The following is a 17598-nucleotide window of genomic DNA, read 5'->3' on the forward strand; positions in this document are numbered from 1 at the left end:
TTTCAGTGTAATTGAAGTGTCTTCAAAAATTCTGGAAGCTACAGTCCTAAGCTGTCTGTGTCAGCAGGTGTAACACTGCAGTCTTACGTTGCAACAAGAGAGTTATTCCCGATCTGAATAATCTGAAAGTGACAGTAACTTTCAGAATGGTTTACCAAAATCAGATCAGAAATTACAGAAAATGAAATACATCTTTTCAGGTTTGTAGCAGCTGTGAATAGGCAGAAAAGCTTCGAAGTAACTAACTAGTTTTACATCTTTGAGTGACGGTAGTAGTGTGGTGTTACATAGATCTCCAGAAGAGTAATGTGTATCCCTACGTATTCTTACTGATAAATGATATTCACAAATGAAAATGTGTCAGATGAGTTGTTACATAGGAGACCATAACTATCCTGGGGACTTATTGTTTCATTTGTATTTGGAGAATTGTGCACAGACAAGATACATATCTTCAAGATGAGATGGTGCTCACAGTATCTTCTGAAGAGGAGCTCCTTGAATTGCCAGCCCGTTTTGGAAAAGCATATCTTCCTTGGAGTAAATGCTTGAAACAATGAAAGTGGATGTAATCTTTGTTGAACCAGTTTACAGTTATTTCAACTGTCATTCTGATCCTCCTTTCTATGTAAAAATTTGTATGTAGTGGTTTCATGTTGGAAGTTTGATGTTGTTTGAAGATTATTATAGATGATTATGAATAGTATGTGAAATATACATGAAAGATTAAAACTGTGTGCCAGACTGACACCTGAACCCTGTAACTTTGCCATTCGTGGGTAAGTGGTCTACAGACTAAGCCATCCAAGATTGACTCAAGACTTGCCCTCTCAGCTTTACTTCCACCACTACATCCTCTCCTATATCCCCAAGATCACTGAAGTTCTCCTGCATACCTTGTCGGACTAGCACACCTGGAAGGCTAGCCTGCAAGATATGCAGCAGAACTTATGTGAAGTTGGTAAGTATTGTACTGCCTGGGATCCATCATTACACAATACAGGTGTGTAATGTGGGCTGCCACCTATCCAGGCCACTTATGACACCACCACAGGAGATGAAGGATCCACATCCATACACGGCCACAACATAAGCTCACTGTGTTTGTTGTCAACCACAGGTGCCAGCCTCCCAGGCCGAGCACCGGCTACAGTTGCAGGTCCCTCAAATGGACCTCCCTTCGCTCTAGTAGAGCTGTTCACTCCTATCCACTTCCGAATCTTTACTCCGCGCCTTGCTGATATTCTCCATACCAGTGTCCCGAGTCCTCACTCTGCATCTTGTCAAAGTTCTCCACACTGGTCCACAACGCCAGCTGTACCAATGCCTATCAGCGCACAACTCACCCTAATTTCTAGATTACGCTAACCGCATTGTGGCCTTTCCGATACAGCCCATCTCTTAGCATCGTCCACAGCAGCCACGCTATCTCTGGCTGCTGTTAACTTCTGCCCCTTCGGAATCTTTCTTTTGGTCCTCCCAAGAGCTCCTATTGCTCTCCATAGATATGGCTGCAAAGACGTCACCCTTGCCAGGACTCTTCCAGTGCTGTGTCAGTGACTTTCGGTGGATTGGAACCAAGTGTTATTGATTTGATTCAAATCCAAATGACTTGTATTCAGTTAAGAGTGTAAATAAAGTACATTTATTTCTTGCCGTGATGTGTCTCTCTCAACTATGAGAGAAAACTTGGCAACAAGGAGTGGATTTCATTCCACCAGCTGCTGTTTAATTTTTTTTTTATACTGCTTGTGCAGTGTGGCTACCGATTTCCATGCAATACTTTGGACATTTGTAAAAAGAATTTTTTCTCCCTTGCCGCATGTGTGTCTCATTCCAGTGTTGCGTCACCGCCCTTAATCCCGTTGGCACATTGGCTGCTGCTGCTGCTGCTGCTGCAGCTACAGTGCATATAGCGTAACATTGTAGAAGCTAACCTGCATGCTTCTCACCACCATGTATGCCATATCCTTCAGTTCATGCCAAGCCCATCGGCACCATTATGATGTCCCACCATTGCATCAATAGCCAGCTGAGTCCATTGTTCTTTTTCCCAACGCCTCACTGGTTCGTCGCTTCCAGCCAAGTCCCTCCACACCTTGCTGTCATCCTACCACTTCATAGACATCTCGCTGAGCAGCCCATCACTTCCCTTGCAAATGTACACTGCAGAGCTGCCTTCTCCTCCAACACCACTAAGTGGTCTACAGACTGAGCTATCCAAAATTGACTCGGGGCTTGCCCTCACAACTTTACTTCCACCACTACATCCTCTCCTATCTCCCCAAGATCACTGAAATTCTCCTGCATACCTTGTCGGACTAGCATACCAGGAAGGCTAGCATGCAAGATATGCAGCAGAACTTTTGTGAAGTTGGGAAATAATATATTGCCTGGGGTCCATCATTACATAATGAAGATGTGTTCTGTGGGTTGCCACCTCCCCCGGTCACTTGTGACACCACCACAGGAGATGAAGGATCCACATCCATACACGGCCACAACATAAGCTCACTGTGTTTGTTGTCAACCACAGGTGCCAGTCGCCCAGGCCAAGCACCGGCCACAGTTGCAGGTCCCTCAAATGGAACTCCCTTCGCTCTAGTACAGCTGTTCACTCTGAGCCACTTCCAAATCTTTACTCCGCGCCTTATTGATATTCTCCATACCAGTCACTGATGCCTCCATTCCATGCTGTGTCCCGAGTCCTCACTCTGCATCTTGTCAAAGTTCTCCACACAGAGCCCAATGCCAGCTGCACCAGTGCCTATCAGCGCACGACAATGAGTTGCGTCAAAATAACGAAGAGCATTTAAGTCTTCTTGAAGAAAAAAAAAAAAAGGAGAAAACTGAAATGAGACATTTACATACAAATAGAGAACAATGTAGCCCTAAAATGAATGCGAAGATAGGTGTTAGATTTGAAAAGGCACTTGCCGAGACAAATTCTCGGACTGTTAATGAAGTAAATGCCAAATTAGATATGACGAATGCTAAAATAGACCACAAGTAAGTAAATCAGATACAATAAATGCTGCCATAGATCAACAAACCAGTGAATTAGATGAATACATTCGTGAATAACATCAGGGGAACATAGAAATTTATTAGAATGAGACTCCAAAATATTAACTGTTAAAGGGGAATTATATCCTGATAAACATGAACTGTATGATCTAGTAGAAAATAGCTGACCCAGTTGCAGTTACCTTTAATTTGGCTATAAATAAAAAGAAAAGTGCAACTACTGCAGATATTTTCTTAAAAATTTTACCACAGCTGTGGAATCTTTACCAAGTTGTTTTATATCGGGCCCAAAAATTAGTCTGAATTAGTTATAAAAGAATGAATTAAATACACATCTGAAACCAGGTTTAGACAGTAGTATCAGAATGATATTTCAAGATCACATACAGATTCAGATGAAGTAGAAACTTCATGTTCCATTTCAACAACATAGAGGAATGAGTTAGTGATTTAACTGATCCAAACATTCAGCAGAATATTGAATCATTTGTTAATACACCTCTTTCACCAGGCATTGTCTGTGAATGATCAGTTTGGAGGAAAATATTTATATGTAAAACACCGCTACAACTTAACTGGCTGGAAAAACGCACATTAATTTTGTGGACATTTCAGAACTACAGTACATGCAAATACTTTCGTTGTCCAACAGTATTTTATGTAAACTTATTTGGAATATTTAATTATAGTCCTGCGGTTCTAGGCGCGCAGTCCGGAACCGTGCGACTGCTACGGTCGCAGGTTCGGATCCTGCCTCGGGCATGGATGTGTGTGATGTCCTTAGGTTAGTTAGGTTTAAGTAGTTCTAAGTTCTAGGGGACTAATGACCACAGCAGTTGAGTTCCATAGTGCTCAGAGCCATTTTTTTAATTATAGTATAAGACTTTACACAAAACATTAGCAACAAGAGATAAAAACTATGAATGAAAAGAAAAGAAAAGAAAAGAATAACATTGCTATGCATTTTGGTCTAGATTTTTTAATGATATGCCAAAGGGTTATTCCACTCAGAGAGAGAGAGAGAGAGAGAGAGAGAGAGAGAGAGAGAGAGAGATATGTGAATTTGCTGGAGTAATGTTTCCTTTGCCATCCAACAATTATCGTTCACACTCTGTACCACTAAAGATTCTTTTGCAACGTTATATAGATAATTAATAATGTTTCATTGCAAACTATAGTGAATTATGTGTTATGAGGATGTCAGCAAGATGAATGTGACAAGGGCTGGAATAGACAAGGTACGTGACTGAAAATCAAATTTATTACATTCTAGTATTAAAAATTGACAATACTTTTGTGCCTCCATAATAGCAAAAATATTCTGGCAAACTAATAGTTTTTTTTTTCTTTTAATAAGTAACTTACATGGTGGTAACTGAAATCATATACATGTAAGGTAATTTTAAGTATTGCTGGCTAAAGTGGTATAAAAGGGTATGTAAGAGATGTAGCTAAGATAGAGCCATGCAACAAAAAGTGTTTTTATTTGTGAAATAGGAGCACATATCAATGTAATAAATATAGTGGGTGGTCAGAAACAGCCTGAAAAACTTTTAAGGATGTTGCAGGGTAGGTTTTGCTAAGAAATAATTGTTAAGAAACAAATTCCATATGTTGCACCAGTTCAGAGTTAATTAGCTTTGAAAGCCAACCAGGCCATTGTGCACGCACATTCAGGCAGACCCACCAGATACAATTAGTGTTATTTGTACCCATAGCATAGATGATAGTACCCAAGACTGTTCAACCATTGGCTTGAATTCAGCCCTTACTACCATTCCATGTCCAGTTTTTGTATCCCTCTCTTGTTTCGTTTTTGGAAACCAACGAAGAACATGTGGCACATCACTGTCTCTGGCAGGCCACTTGTAGTTGTGCATGCAATAGACCTGTTGGATAACTCCTATGCTAATTAACTCATAAATGGTACATCATATCAGATATTTTTCTAAGAATTATTTTTCAGCACAATCCACTCTGCACCACCCTTACAAGTTTTCAGACTGTTTCTGACAACCCTCTATGTTGAACAGAGATGTATGACTCTTAAACAGAATGTTGTGCGCTAATATGTGTAATATGGTAGGAAATATGTTAGATATACAAAGGAAGAAGGACTTAAACTCGTGTTTGAGGAAAGAGAGGAATAATATATATAAATATAGGGACATCATCTCAGTGGAAAAAAAAAATGGTTAAATAGGAGAAATGTGTCAGAGGAAAGAAGATTGACTGATTATTTTTATTATTTAATATTTTTATTATTTAATATTTTTATTATTTAATATTTTTATTATTTAATATTTTGAGACTTTCCATGTTCTACAGAAGGAAATTTGTAAAAAGTGTTGAAGCTTGATAGGCGTAATCAAAGAGGAAATTACTGAAGAGGGGAGAAAACATTTGTTGCTCCGTTTTGTATGGTTGAGATGGTACAAGTTTAAGAAACAAAAGAATTAAGATAATCAAACGGTAAGAAAATTTTAAGATTTCTAAATACTCTTAATGTGATTCCACCTGTACGGTTATTAAGACTTAACTGTAAAATTATTATAGAAAGTTGCGGCAGCCATGATCTGCTATGTTCTCGTGAAAGCTGAATGCTTTCAACAAAAATTCTTTCTTGTGATTATGCTGTGAAAGAACTTCATTACAGTTTTCCTGCACCAGTATTAAGAGCAAATAGGATATTGAGGCAGTATAGGCACATTAACACAAGTATGCTGTAGCAGACATTAAATTCAAATGTTAGTCATGTTGAGACTATAATGTCTGCAAAGATAAAGACACATCCATTTAATTTTAAATAGTATATGACTGCTTTATTGTAAATGGTACTTGTAAAACCTACAGTAGACAGAAATGAGAAGCCAGCATATGAAAAATGTCCACATAATTATTCAAGGAAAGTTGATGTATTACAATGCCTCCCAGCAAGAACTGATCAACAAGGAGACCATGAGGATAAAATCAAAGAGATTAGAGTCCACACAGAGGCATACCGACAATCCTTTCCACAAACAATGTTGTTGTCTTCAGTCCTGAGACTGGTGTGATGCAGCTCTCCATGCTACTCTATCCTGTGCAAGCTTCTTCATCTCCCAGTACCTACTGCAGCCTACATCATCCTGAATCTGCTTAGTGTATTCAACTCTTGGTCTCCCTCTACGATTTTTACCCTCCACGCTGCCCTCCAATACTAAATTTGTGATCCCTTGATGCCTCAGAACATGTCCCACCAACCGATCCCTTCTTCTGGTCAAGTTGTGCCACAAACTTCTCTTCTCCCCAATCCTATCCAATACTTCCTCATTAGTCATGTGATCTACCCACCTAATCTTCAGCATTCTTCTGTAGCACCATATTTCGAAACATTCTATTCTCTTGTCCAAGCTATTAATCGTCCATGTTTCGCTTCCATACATGGCTACACTCCATACAAATACTTTCAGAGACAACTTCCTGACACTTAAATCTATACTCGATGTTAACTAATTTGTCTTCTTCAGAAACGGTTTCCTTGCCATAGCCAGTCTACATTTTATATCCTCTCTACTTCAACCATCATCAGTTATTTTGCTCCCCAAATAGCAAAACTTCTTTACTACTTTAAGTGTCTCATTTCCTAATCTAATTCCCTCAGCATCACTCGACTTAATTCGACTACATTCCATTATCTTCGTTTTGCTTTTGTTGATGTTCATCTTATATCCTCCTTTCAAGACGCTATCCATTCCATTCAACTACTCTTCCAAGTCCTTTACTGTCTCTGACAGAATTACAATGTCATCGGCGAACCTCAAAGTTTTTATTTCTTCTCCATGGATTTTAATACCTACTCCGAACTTTTCTTTGGTTTCCTTTATTGCTTGCTCAATATACAGATTGAATAACGTCGGGGATAGGTTACAACCCTGTCTTACTCCCTTCCCAACCACTGCTTCTGTTTCATGCCCCTCGACTCTCATAACTGCCATCTGGTTTCTGTACAAATTGTAAATAGTCTTTCGCTCCCTGTATTTTACCCCTGCCACCTTCAGAATTTGAAAGCGAGTATTCCAGTCAACATTGTCAAAAGCTTTCTCTAAGTCTACAAATGCTAGAAATGTAGGTTTGCCTTTCCTTAATCTATTTTCTAAAATAAGTCGTAGAGTCAGTATTGCCTCACATGTCCCAACATTTCTGCGGAATCCAAACTGATCTTCCCTGAGGTCGGCTTCTACTAGTTTTTTCCATTCGTCTGTAAAGAATTCGCGTTAGTATTTTGCAGCTGTGACTTATTAAACTGATTGTTCGATAATTTTCACAACTGTCAACACCTGGTTTCTTTGGGATTGGAATTATTATATTTTTCTTGAAGTCAAAGGGTATGTCGCCTGTTTCATACATATTGCTCACCAGATGGTAGAGTTTTGTCAGAACTGGCTCTCCCAAGGCCGTCAGTTGTTCCAATGGAATGTTGTCTACTCCGGGGGCCTTGTTCGACTTAGGTCTTTCAGTGCTCTGTCAAACTCTTCATGCAGTATCGTATCTCCCATTTCATCTTCATCTAAATCCTCTTCGATTTCCATAATATTGTCCTCAAGTACATCGCCCTTGTGTAGACCCTCTATATACTCCTTCCACCTTCCTGCTCTTCCTTCTTTTCTTAGAACTGCATTTCCATCTGAGCTCTTGATGTTCATACAAGCGGTTCTCGTATCTCCAAAGGTCTCTTTAATTTTCCTGTAGGTATCTATCTTACCCCTAGTGAGATAAGCCTCTACATCCTTACATTTGTCCTCTATCCATCCCTGCTTAGTCATTTTGCACTTCCTGTCGATATCATTTTTGAGACGTTTGTATTCCTTTTTGCCTGCTTCATTTACTGCATTTTTATATTTCCTCCTTTCATCAATTAAATTCAATATTTCTTCTGTTACTCAAGGATTTCTACTAGCCCTCGTCTTTTTACCTACTTGATCCTCTGCTGCCTTCACTACTTCATCCCTCAGAGCTACCCATTCTTCTTCTACTGTATTTCTTTCCCCCATTCCTGTCAATTGTTCCCTTATGCTCTCCCTGAAACTCTGTACAACCTCTTGTTTAGACAGTTTATCCATGTCCCATCTCCTTAAGTTCCCACCTTTTTGCAGTTTCTTAAGTTTTAATCTACAGTTCATAGATTGTGGTCAGAGTCCACATCTGCCCCTGGAAATGTCTTACAATTTAAAACCTGGTTCCTAAATCTCTGTCTTACCATTATATAATCTATCTGATACCTTTTAGTATCTCCAGGGTTCTTCCATGTATACAACCTTCTTTCATGATTCTTAAACCAAGTGTTAGCTATGATTAAGTTGTGCTCTGTGCAAAACTCTACCAGGTGGCTTCCTCTTTCATTTCATAGCCCCAATCCATATTCACCCACTATGTTTCCTTCTCTCCCTTTTCCTACTGACGAATTCCAGTCACCCATTACTATTAAATTTTCATCACCCTTCACTATCTGAATAACTTCTTCTATTTCATCACACATTTCTTCAATTTCTTCGTCATCTGCAGAGCTAGTTGGCATATAAACTTGTACTACTGTAGCAAGTGTGGGCTTCGTATCTATCTTGGCCACAATAATGTGTTCACTATGCTGTTTGTAGTAGTTTACCCACATTCCTATTTTCCTATTCATTATTAAACCTACTCCTGCATTACCCCTATTTGATTTTGTGTTTATAACCCTGTATTCACCTGACCAGAAGTCTTGTTCCTCCTGCCACTGAACTTCACTAATTCCCACTGTATCTAACTTTAACCTATCCATTTCCCTTTTTATATTTTCTAACCTACCTGCCCAATTAAGTGATCTGACATTCCACGCTCCGATCCGTAGAACGCCAGTTTTCTTTCTCCTAATAACGGCATCCTCTTGAGTAGTCCCCGCCCGGAGATCTGAATGGGGGACTATTTTACCTCCGGAATATTTTACCCAAGACGACGCACATCATCATTTAATCATACAGTAAAGCTGCATGCCCTCGGGAAAAATTACATCCGTAGTTTCCCCTTGCTTTCAGCCGTTCACAGCCAGCCGTGGTGGTCTCGCGGTTCTAGGCGCGCAGTCCGGAACCGTGCGACTGCTACGGTCGCAGGTTCGAATCCTGCCTCGGGCATGGATGTGTGTGATGTCCTTAGGTTAGTTAGGTTTAAGTAGTTCTAAGTTCTAGGGGATTAATGACCACAGCAGTTGAGTTCCATAGTGCTCAGAGCCAGCCGTTCACAGTACCAGCACAGCAAGGCCGTTTTGGTTATTGTTACATGGCCAGATCAGTCAATCATCCAGACTGTTGCCTTTGCAACTACTGAAAAGGCTGCTGCCCCTCTTCAGGAACCACACATTTGTCTGGCCTCTCAACAGATACCCCTCCGTTGTGGTTGCACCTATGGTACGGCTATCTGTATCGCTGAGGCACACAAGCCTCCCCACCAATGGCAAGGTCCATGGTTCATGGGGCACCACAAACAATACGAGACTGGAATAGAAGGGAGAACCGATAGAGGTGCTCAAGGTACCCTCCGCCACACACCATCAGGGGGCTTGTGGAGTATGGATGTAGAGACCTTTCTTTCTTCTTCTTCTTCTCTCTCTCTCTCTCTCTCTCTCTCTCTCTCTCTCTCTCTCTCTCTTTTTCTTCTTTTTTTTCTTTTTTTTTTTTTTTCTTTTTTTTCCCCCACATCCAAGGTAACAGTTGAATGAAATAAGAAAAGTAAATTAATTTAAAAACTTCACTGTATCAAGTGTGCCAGTTTGAACCCAGTATCCTATAGGAGACGTCACAGAAAGCTCTCCAGTAATAGTCGACACGGGGCAAAGTAGCGCGATCCCAGATAGAAGCTGAAATGTAGGTGACTTAGCATGGGTAGATGCACTAGGTGACAACAATACAGCACTCAGCTCAGCATCTAGCAAACATGTCTGCAACAGCCAAAGGGTTAGTTGTTTATTATTGGAATGACAAATTTGTGAAAGTAACTGTTATGTGTATGTAGATGCATAGACAAAAATTGTATTGGAATTGATGTAGATAGGTTACTAAGATAGAGCCTTCAAACTCTTTTATCCCGAGTGTTAGCAGTACTGAAAGAAAGATTGTTCTTTGAATCAGTAGGTATAATTTGTAATTAACTGTGTGGATACTTTCCAAAGGCCAGTAAAATAAAAATAAGCTATTGCTGAGCATGCTCATGGAGAGCAACCTTTCAAAGGTCACTGATGAAATGCAGTTGACCTGTTCACTGACTGCAATAGTAGTGTCATTCAAATCTTGAATGTTGAGATGAACTGTTAGGTCTTCAATTTTCTCTGAATCTAGGCAATACATTCAACATGCTAGATGGTTCCCAGATAGGCTGAAGTTTTGTTCACTGAAGGCATTAGTCACAGGATGCACAGAACTACTCATTGGGGAAACAGCTTTTCATACATTTTCCACAACTGCAAAATGTGTCCTTCCTGAAAAGTATACTGTCACTTACATAATGCTAAATCACACATCATACAATGGGCTTCTAATCATAAATCCGATAGAATAAATTTTTAGTGGCGAATTCTTGTTGCTTGTTATCAGAATCCATCTGAAGAATTGTCATATTCACTGATATTTCAGAGCATGTTGTACACACTTTTGCATAGGCTTGTTTTTGCAGTATCCATATTTCATCAGGTGATGTAAAGGCCATACTTCTCCTTGATAGAACTTGATCTCCTTTTAGTTTTCCTTATTACTTTGTCTTCATTGCCTGCTGTTTCTCAGTGTGCTTAAAGTTTCTTGTACCAGAATTAATCACTTTTCACTGTAAACACTGTCACCATAAATCTGTAAGCATCCAACGTGGTGGCAGATTTATGGTGAAAGCATTTACAGTAAAAAGTTATTAATTTTGTTACCAGAAAGGAATCAAAATGGAAACTGCCAGTTGGATATTAAGTACAAGAATGTCTGTACTGCCACTAGTCAATGCCCAGCATCATGCTAAGAAAGAAAATATGTAACCCTTGCATGGCCTACCAGAAGATAAGCCTGAAAAGGCTTAGTAACTAGTTTACGGAAACAAACTAATGTTTCAAAAGTCCATGGTCATGCTTATCTGTATTTATGTTTCATACACTTATTTTTTTAAAGTCCACATATCTGTTGTAATACTCGGGTAATCTGTCTTGATCCTTTTCATTGCACTCAATAGTACATATTTCCTGATAAGTTCCTTGTGTGGTACCACAGTTTATCTTAAAATTTCCTATCTTTCAGATATCTATATTTCAAAAACTCTGGATGTATATAACTGTGGGTGGTCTCAAATGCCTTGTGGTATATGAGTCCTGTAAAATTTGAAAGGCTTCAAGTCCTTTGGGCTCACCTTTCTTTCACATTAATTAGTCAGATCATCCAAATTTATCCAATCAGGAAGGCACTGTGACCTATATGATGCTTACTAAAGAGAGTTGACAGTGAGGTAATGAGTTCATTGGTATCTAATTGCACGGAGTAATTTGAAGTGACTGAAATTAGTTTATGTTTGGTAGAATTTTTGTTGGACGGTTAAGGCTGCAGCTGAGTGAAGAGAAGCTTGCCGGATGTAGATGGCAAAACAGTCGCTTTATTGATGTCACTTCAGACAACAAGGAAGAGGGTGTAGGCACAGGAGTTTTGGCTCAGCCTGGGAGACTTGGTCCCTGCTTTCATGCAGAAGGAAAGCACACTGGGGGACATGGGCCGAACAGCAAGGGGGACCACCCAGCCATGTCCAGAGAAGGGCTATTAATGGACCACCATACATTGTCTCAGAGGCTTGCGTCAGAATGTTTTACAACTTCTTTAACCAAGTCACGGTGGACCGGCACCCAGATAATTGATGCTTGCCGACCTAAGTGTATTCTTCAGGCTCAACAGGTATTAATTTGATGTTTTTCGTGGAACCTCGTGTGAGATCCCTATCTTATGTAAGGATCATGAAAATACCTCTCCAGTGGCTGAAATTGGCCAGTGCGGCAGTACGCCCGATACACTGTCTCCTGGATAGCTGTTGAATTTTTAAGCAGTCATGTAGCACCTGTGCCTGTGTGAGTAGAAAAATGGAGACTTGATTGGAAATCTGATGGTAATGTCAGAAGGGCATCTGTTATCTGTCGTGGAAAGCGTTAGGATTGGCAGAAAGGAATGTGCCCATCTTCTGTTTGAAGGCTGTCCTGGGAGAGAAGTGTGTGACTGGTGTTCAGAAGTGCTGCCGCATTTCGATTCTTTGTTTGTTTTTTTCCAGAGTACTCCACATTGAGTGTTTTTTGAAATGGTAGAGAAGAGAAAGAGAAAATTTTAATCAGGCTATGGCCGCAAGGTGAGTGAGTTCAAAAATTGGTTTTACCCTTGAGGTGAGTTACATTGTAGAGATTTGGGCTTTGGCTGTGAGTCGCTTTACTAAATCATGGTATAGTTTTTGATCTGGAGATGTGATAACAAATTGCAAGTCTTTCTGTTCTTCTGTAACTAATTCATGTTAGTATTCTGCAATGGTGACTTATTAAACTGTTTCTCCAGTAATATTCACAGAACACAGATGTCCACCCTTCAGATCGACATAGAGGCACAGCAGTACTGTAGACTACAGTATGTATATGTATTTTCCAGCTTCGACACATTAGGAACCTTTAAGGTAAATTTTCTCTGCCCATGGCATACTCGTTCAAACAGAAGCAGTTATTGTTCAGTGTATGCATATAACTTTTCAACCATACATCAGTACGTACCTTATTTCATCAGGCAGGTGCTTCAATGTCATCAGCACGCTTTACTTCTGTTTATGTCTGATGCCATTCTTATGCTTTTGTAATAAAAGTATAGTTACCTTGAATGCCATCTCTTATTCCAGAAGATACTATTCCTTGCTCATTTATTAATTTTGTTTATTAATGTGGGAGAGAAAAGTATTTTGGAGGGTAATACATTATATCAACTGCGTGGGGCTTAAAATCAGACATTTGCTTATAAGTCATCCATTCCGTTAAATTACGCAGTAGTGTAGCTGAAGGGTGAGTCTATCCTGTATGGTGTTATGGAACAGAAGTTCATTATAGGTATCCTCATATTGCCTGCCCGTCGCACATTGTAAAACTGTTGTTTCCTGCCACATTACCTTTTTTTTTTCGCAGACTTGGAGCCACTGCATTGCTTTTCAGACATGAGACACATCCCGTCAGCCTAGCGCACAAGGTCAGGTGTTTTGGCAGGAGAGCAGTGGGGCCAGGAGGTGACCCAGCTGATGGCGGTTCGTTGACCCACATTCTGGACAGCTAATTGTAGATTGCAGAGTAGTGGGACTCCTGAGGTGCATGGCCCTGCCATGCTGAAGGTGATGGCAGGAGAACCTGGATGATGGGGGACATCACAGTGGGACAACCCAGTGTTGACAAACACCCAAGGTAGCAGACAGCCCAGCAAAGTGCATCTCTTTGGCTTGTCGATATCCGGAGGGTTCCTGGGAGGTTTAACATTTCTTTGACAAGATGTTACCATGACTCACTACAGCAATATTTTTTGTAGTGACCTCTCACAATCCATATTGATACCATCTTGGTGTTTGAATTCTTGTGACTAATACATTCAGCCAGACCACAACCTACTGCAGTTCTGTGCTATAAAATAATCTCTAAAATGCATTTACTTTTCTCCTTGTGAGAATGTCCTCCTCCTGTCAACCTTGAAAACGGAACTGATCACGAGTAACTAATTATCAGTTTCCGCTAGGATTAGCAACAACACGACTGGGGTGCTAGTCAACTGTACATTTTGCTCATCATAGAGTCATGAATATCTTACTGCCAATCTTGTAAGCTAATCACAAATGAGAAGGTCAGCTTCATAACTACATCATAAGCACGTTGCTGTCAAAGAATGTATATGTTGAGCCAATTCGACTTTCTCCCAAACTGTCATAATTGCAGCTCCAGGATGTTGTGCTGCCAGTAACATCAACGATAGTCTGTCGGTCCAGTCCATGCTGCCATTGACAGAAAGGAAGGATGTCCAGCACTGTCCACAGCAGTTCCATACTTAGAGATACAACAGTGAGGACATCCTTGCCAGTGCTCATGAGCTCTGAGCAGTATGTCTTTCCAGCAATTCCAGCTCCAATTTGGTAGTTCATTTAAGTGAAGGTGACACTCAAGTACAGTGACAGAGTGATTGTTGTGAAGTCATGTGATGCTTTCTTTGTGCTGTGGCCTCTAGGTGTTGTGTTTTTCATTATATCTTAGTATCCTTTACATACCATGACCATAAATTTTCCAGGTTGAACCTGTTAACTATTGATTTACACCATTTTTTTCATTTATTTGTTCACCATAGACCCTCAGACTTGAAACTACTGTCGTTGCTGTTGTCGTCATCGTTGTTGTTGTTGTTCTCGCGTGAAGTTAATAATTTTTGTATAACAGTCACTTAAATCTAATCTCATTACTAGTCATTGTCATCACACAGTTCCAATGTTGTATTCTGCTGACACATTTTAGTCACAAACGTTTCTCGTATAACTGTTTGTTTGCGTTTATTTGTACGTTCATTTGCTTTTGTCCAAACACTGTGATTTATACCTTATGCATGTGCACCTGCCCATTTAAGACTGTTGTTTAAACTTGTCACACTCCACACACAATTCCCAGCCAGGTAGGGGATTTTCTCTACTCGGGGACTGGGTGTTTGTGTTGTCCGCATCACTTCATCCTCATTCGTGAAAATGACGAGTCTGGACTGTGTAAAGATTGGGATTTGTAGGACACTGGTAACCGCACTGTTGAGTGCCCCACAACCTAATATCCCCCAAATATCCACACTGCACACACAAACCATGGAACTCATAAATTTAATAATATTGTAGAGGAGAAGGGGTTATATTTTAGGAAATATGTTGTGAAATTGTGATTTAGTGTGTTTCAGTGTGCGATGCACCAGCCTCACGCCAGACGGCGGACGGGGGCTGGCTGGCACGTTATGCAGGTGACACAGTTTTGCAACGACCGTCGGTATGTGTATATGTGCGCGGCAGCCATCAACAGCCAGAACGCAGCATTAGCAGAATTGCACAGGTGTGGGCCGCATGTGGCACAGTTGCATTAGCCAACTCATCGAGAACATTCTAACACGGCGCCCCGTATCCGGTGGATTCAGCAGCGATCTGCACTATTTAAGGACATCAGAGGTGGGCGTCGGCATCGGTTTAATCGATTGGGCGTTCAGTCGCTGTTACGTCGTCGTCATCAGTGACACTGTCCCCGAGGACCAGCTGGTTGAGGGTGTTGCCCGCTGCTGCACCAGTGACACCCAGTGTCGTGACAAGCTGCAGTGTCTGCAGGAGGCAAGCTAGACTGGGCTTCCTCCTGCTAACCTCCTACCACCTGCGAAGCTCCTGACGAAGCACGGCGTCACGTTCCCCGGGGTGCGCGCATCATCACGTCTCCACCACGACACGAGCAGTGGGGCTGAGCTACCAGAAAATGTACTGGAAGAACCAACAGTAAAAAGGAAGATTGCTAAAAACAGCACCTTCTTCTACCCACTCGTGCCCTACAACCCCGACCACATCACCCATTCCAGTCATCTTATTACAAGTTGTGTCAGTCGGGCAACCTGCGCATCATACACTCCTGTTACAATTGGCGACCGTAGTGGTCTTCTCCCTGGATTAGGAGGAAATTGTGGCTGGTAATTGACGAGGATATGTGGCACCTGAGAAGGGCAACAACGGATCAGCAACTCCTGCAACATGACAAGTAAGTGCCAATTTTTCATTTGGTGGTTTGTCTGAACCTGTAGCATAGTCCATCTTCCCTTCCTGTTCTTCTTTCTGGGCTTACTGTAGTCTTGATTCGATAACTGGTAGTGATGGAGCAGTCTGTGTCAGCCAAGGTGGCTATTCAGTAGCTACTTGAGCGAGTGTCGGAATTAGAGATAGAGCTTGCTCGGTCTAAAGAAGCGAGCAAGGAACAGTTTCCTGTTAATGCAGTAATTCTTGACACTAACGCTGCGCCTTTGGTCACCCCTTTATCAAGAAAAGCTGGGGTGGATGTTATGATTTTTTTGTTGTTAAGAACCTTAGCATGGCCGCTAAATTGGGAAATTAGGGTGCAGAAACACTTTTGCATGTGGCTAAGTTGAAAGTAACTGGGGATGCCAGAGCATATGTTACGTGCCATGAAGAATTAAGGGATACTTTGACATTTGAAGTATTCAAAAAAGGGTTGCTGGAAAGGTATTGGAGGAAAAATATGTCTAGATATTATTGGAAACAATTGAATAAAATGTATCAAAGGAGTGGGGAATCAATAGAAGCTTTGGTAGATCAAATTCGAAAAATTAATGTTAATACCTATGAGCCAACGGATTCCGATAGGGTTAATCAAGCCATTCTGCAGGAAGCTGAGCAGAGGGCACTAGACGCATTTTTGCGGGGAATACAACCCGAAGCCTGCTGCAAGATTAGGATGGAATTCCCTAAGACTCTCAATGAGGCAGTCAGAATCGCTGTGACGTTAGAGGAAGTTGAAGCAACAACTAATACGCGGGACAGGAAAGCAGTATTTAATGCAGAAATAAAATGTTTCACATGTGGTCAGATGGGACACATTAGAAGCGATTGCAAGAAAGTGCAGTGCAGGAAATGCAGACGCTGGGGTCATTGGGAGCGTAATTGCAATGGGTCCTGGCAGAAACATGATAGGAAACAGCAACGTGGGCCTCACCCCCCTCAGTTAAATGGGGCAGGGGGTGGTGTGTCCACTGTGGTGGTGGTGTGTTGGGGCTTATGGATGATCAACATCGAGGTCATGAGCGCCCTGTCCACTGTGCAACACTCCCAGTAAGGCTTAATGCTATTGTAGAATCAGTGGCAGACTTTTTTCTGACTGTCTTGGTGAGGGGCAGACGGTGCAAATTTTTATTGGATACTGGGTCTCAGGTATCCACGGTGAGTAGAAATGTACTTGGTAAAGTACAATTAAAACCACAATGCTAGGCGTTAAGTGTTGTGGGTGGGGAACAGGTGAAGTCACTCAGATCAGCGGTGTTAAACATCCGAGTGGAAATGAGGAACTTCCAGGTGAAGGTAGAAGTTCTTCCAGTTGTTGGCAGCAGCTATAATTTCATACTTGGATTGGATTTCCTGGTTGTGCATCATGCGCAAAAGTTAACCTGGAACGGCGTACAGTAGAACTGGACTTAATACAATTTCGCCTAGGTTCTGCAGCTGAAAAACCATTACTGTCGCAAGGAACCAGCCAGACATCGGGTGGGCCACCTAAACTGTGTACAAGGTCCCTTGGGGTTAACTCACGGGATACTGTACCGAAGGGTATAGGGAAAATAATCTGGACCGATGTTGGAGCTAGCATGCTGGTAAATTCGTTGTGTCTTTGAACCTTTGCCTGAGAATGAGCCATTGGATAAAATGAAGTGTTTTACGCGCCATAGCGCGTCCTACATGTGGGAGATAGAAGGAAAAAAGGTTGTGCCTATTAGTATTGATAATTTTGGCCTTGAAGAAGAGGTG

Source organism: Schistocerca gregaria, chromosome 3, assembly GCF_023897955.1.
Source record: "Schistocerca gregaria isolate iqSchGreg1 chromosome 3, iqSchGreg1.2, whole genome shotgun sequence".
Classification (NCBI taxonomy): domain Eukaryota; kingdom Metazoa; phylum Arthropoda; class Insecta; order Orthoptera; family Acrididae; genus Schistocerca; species Schistocerca gregaria.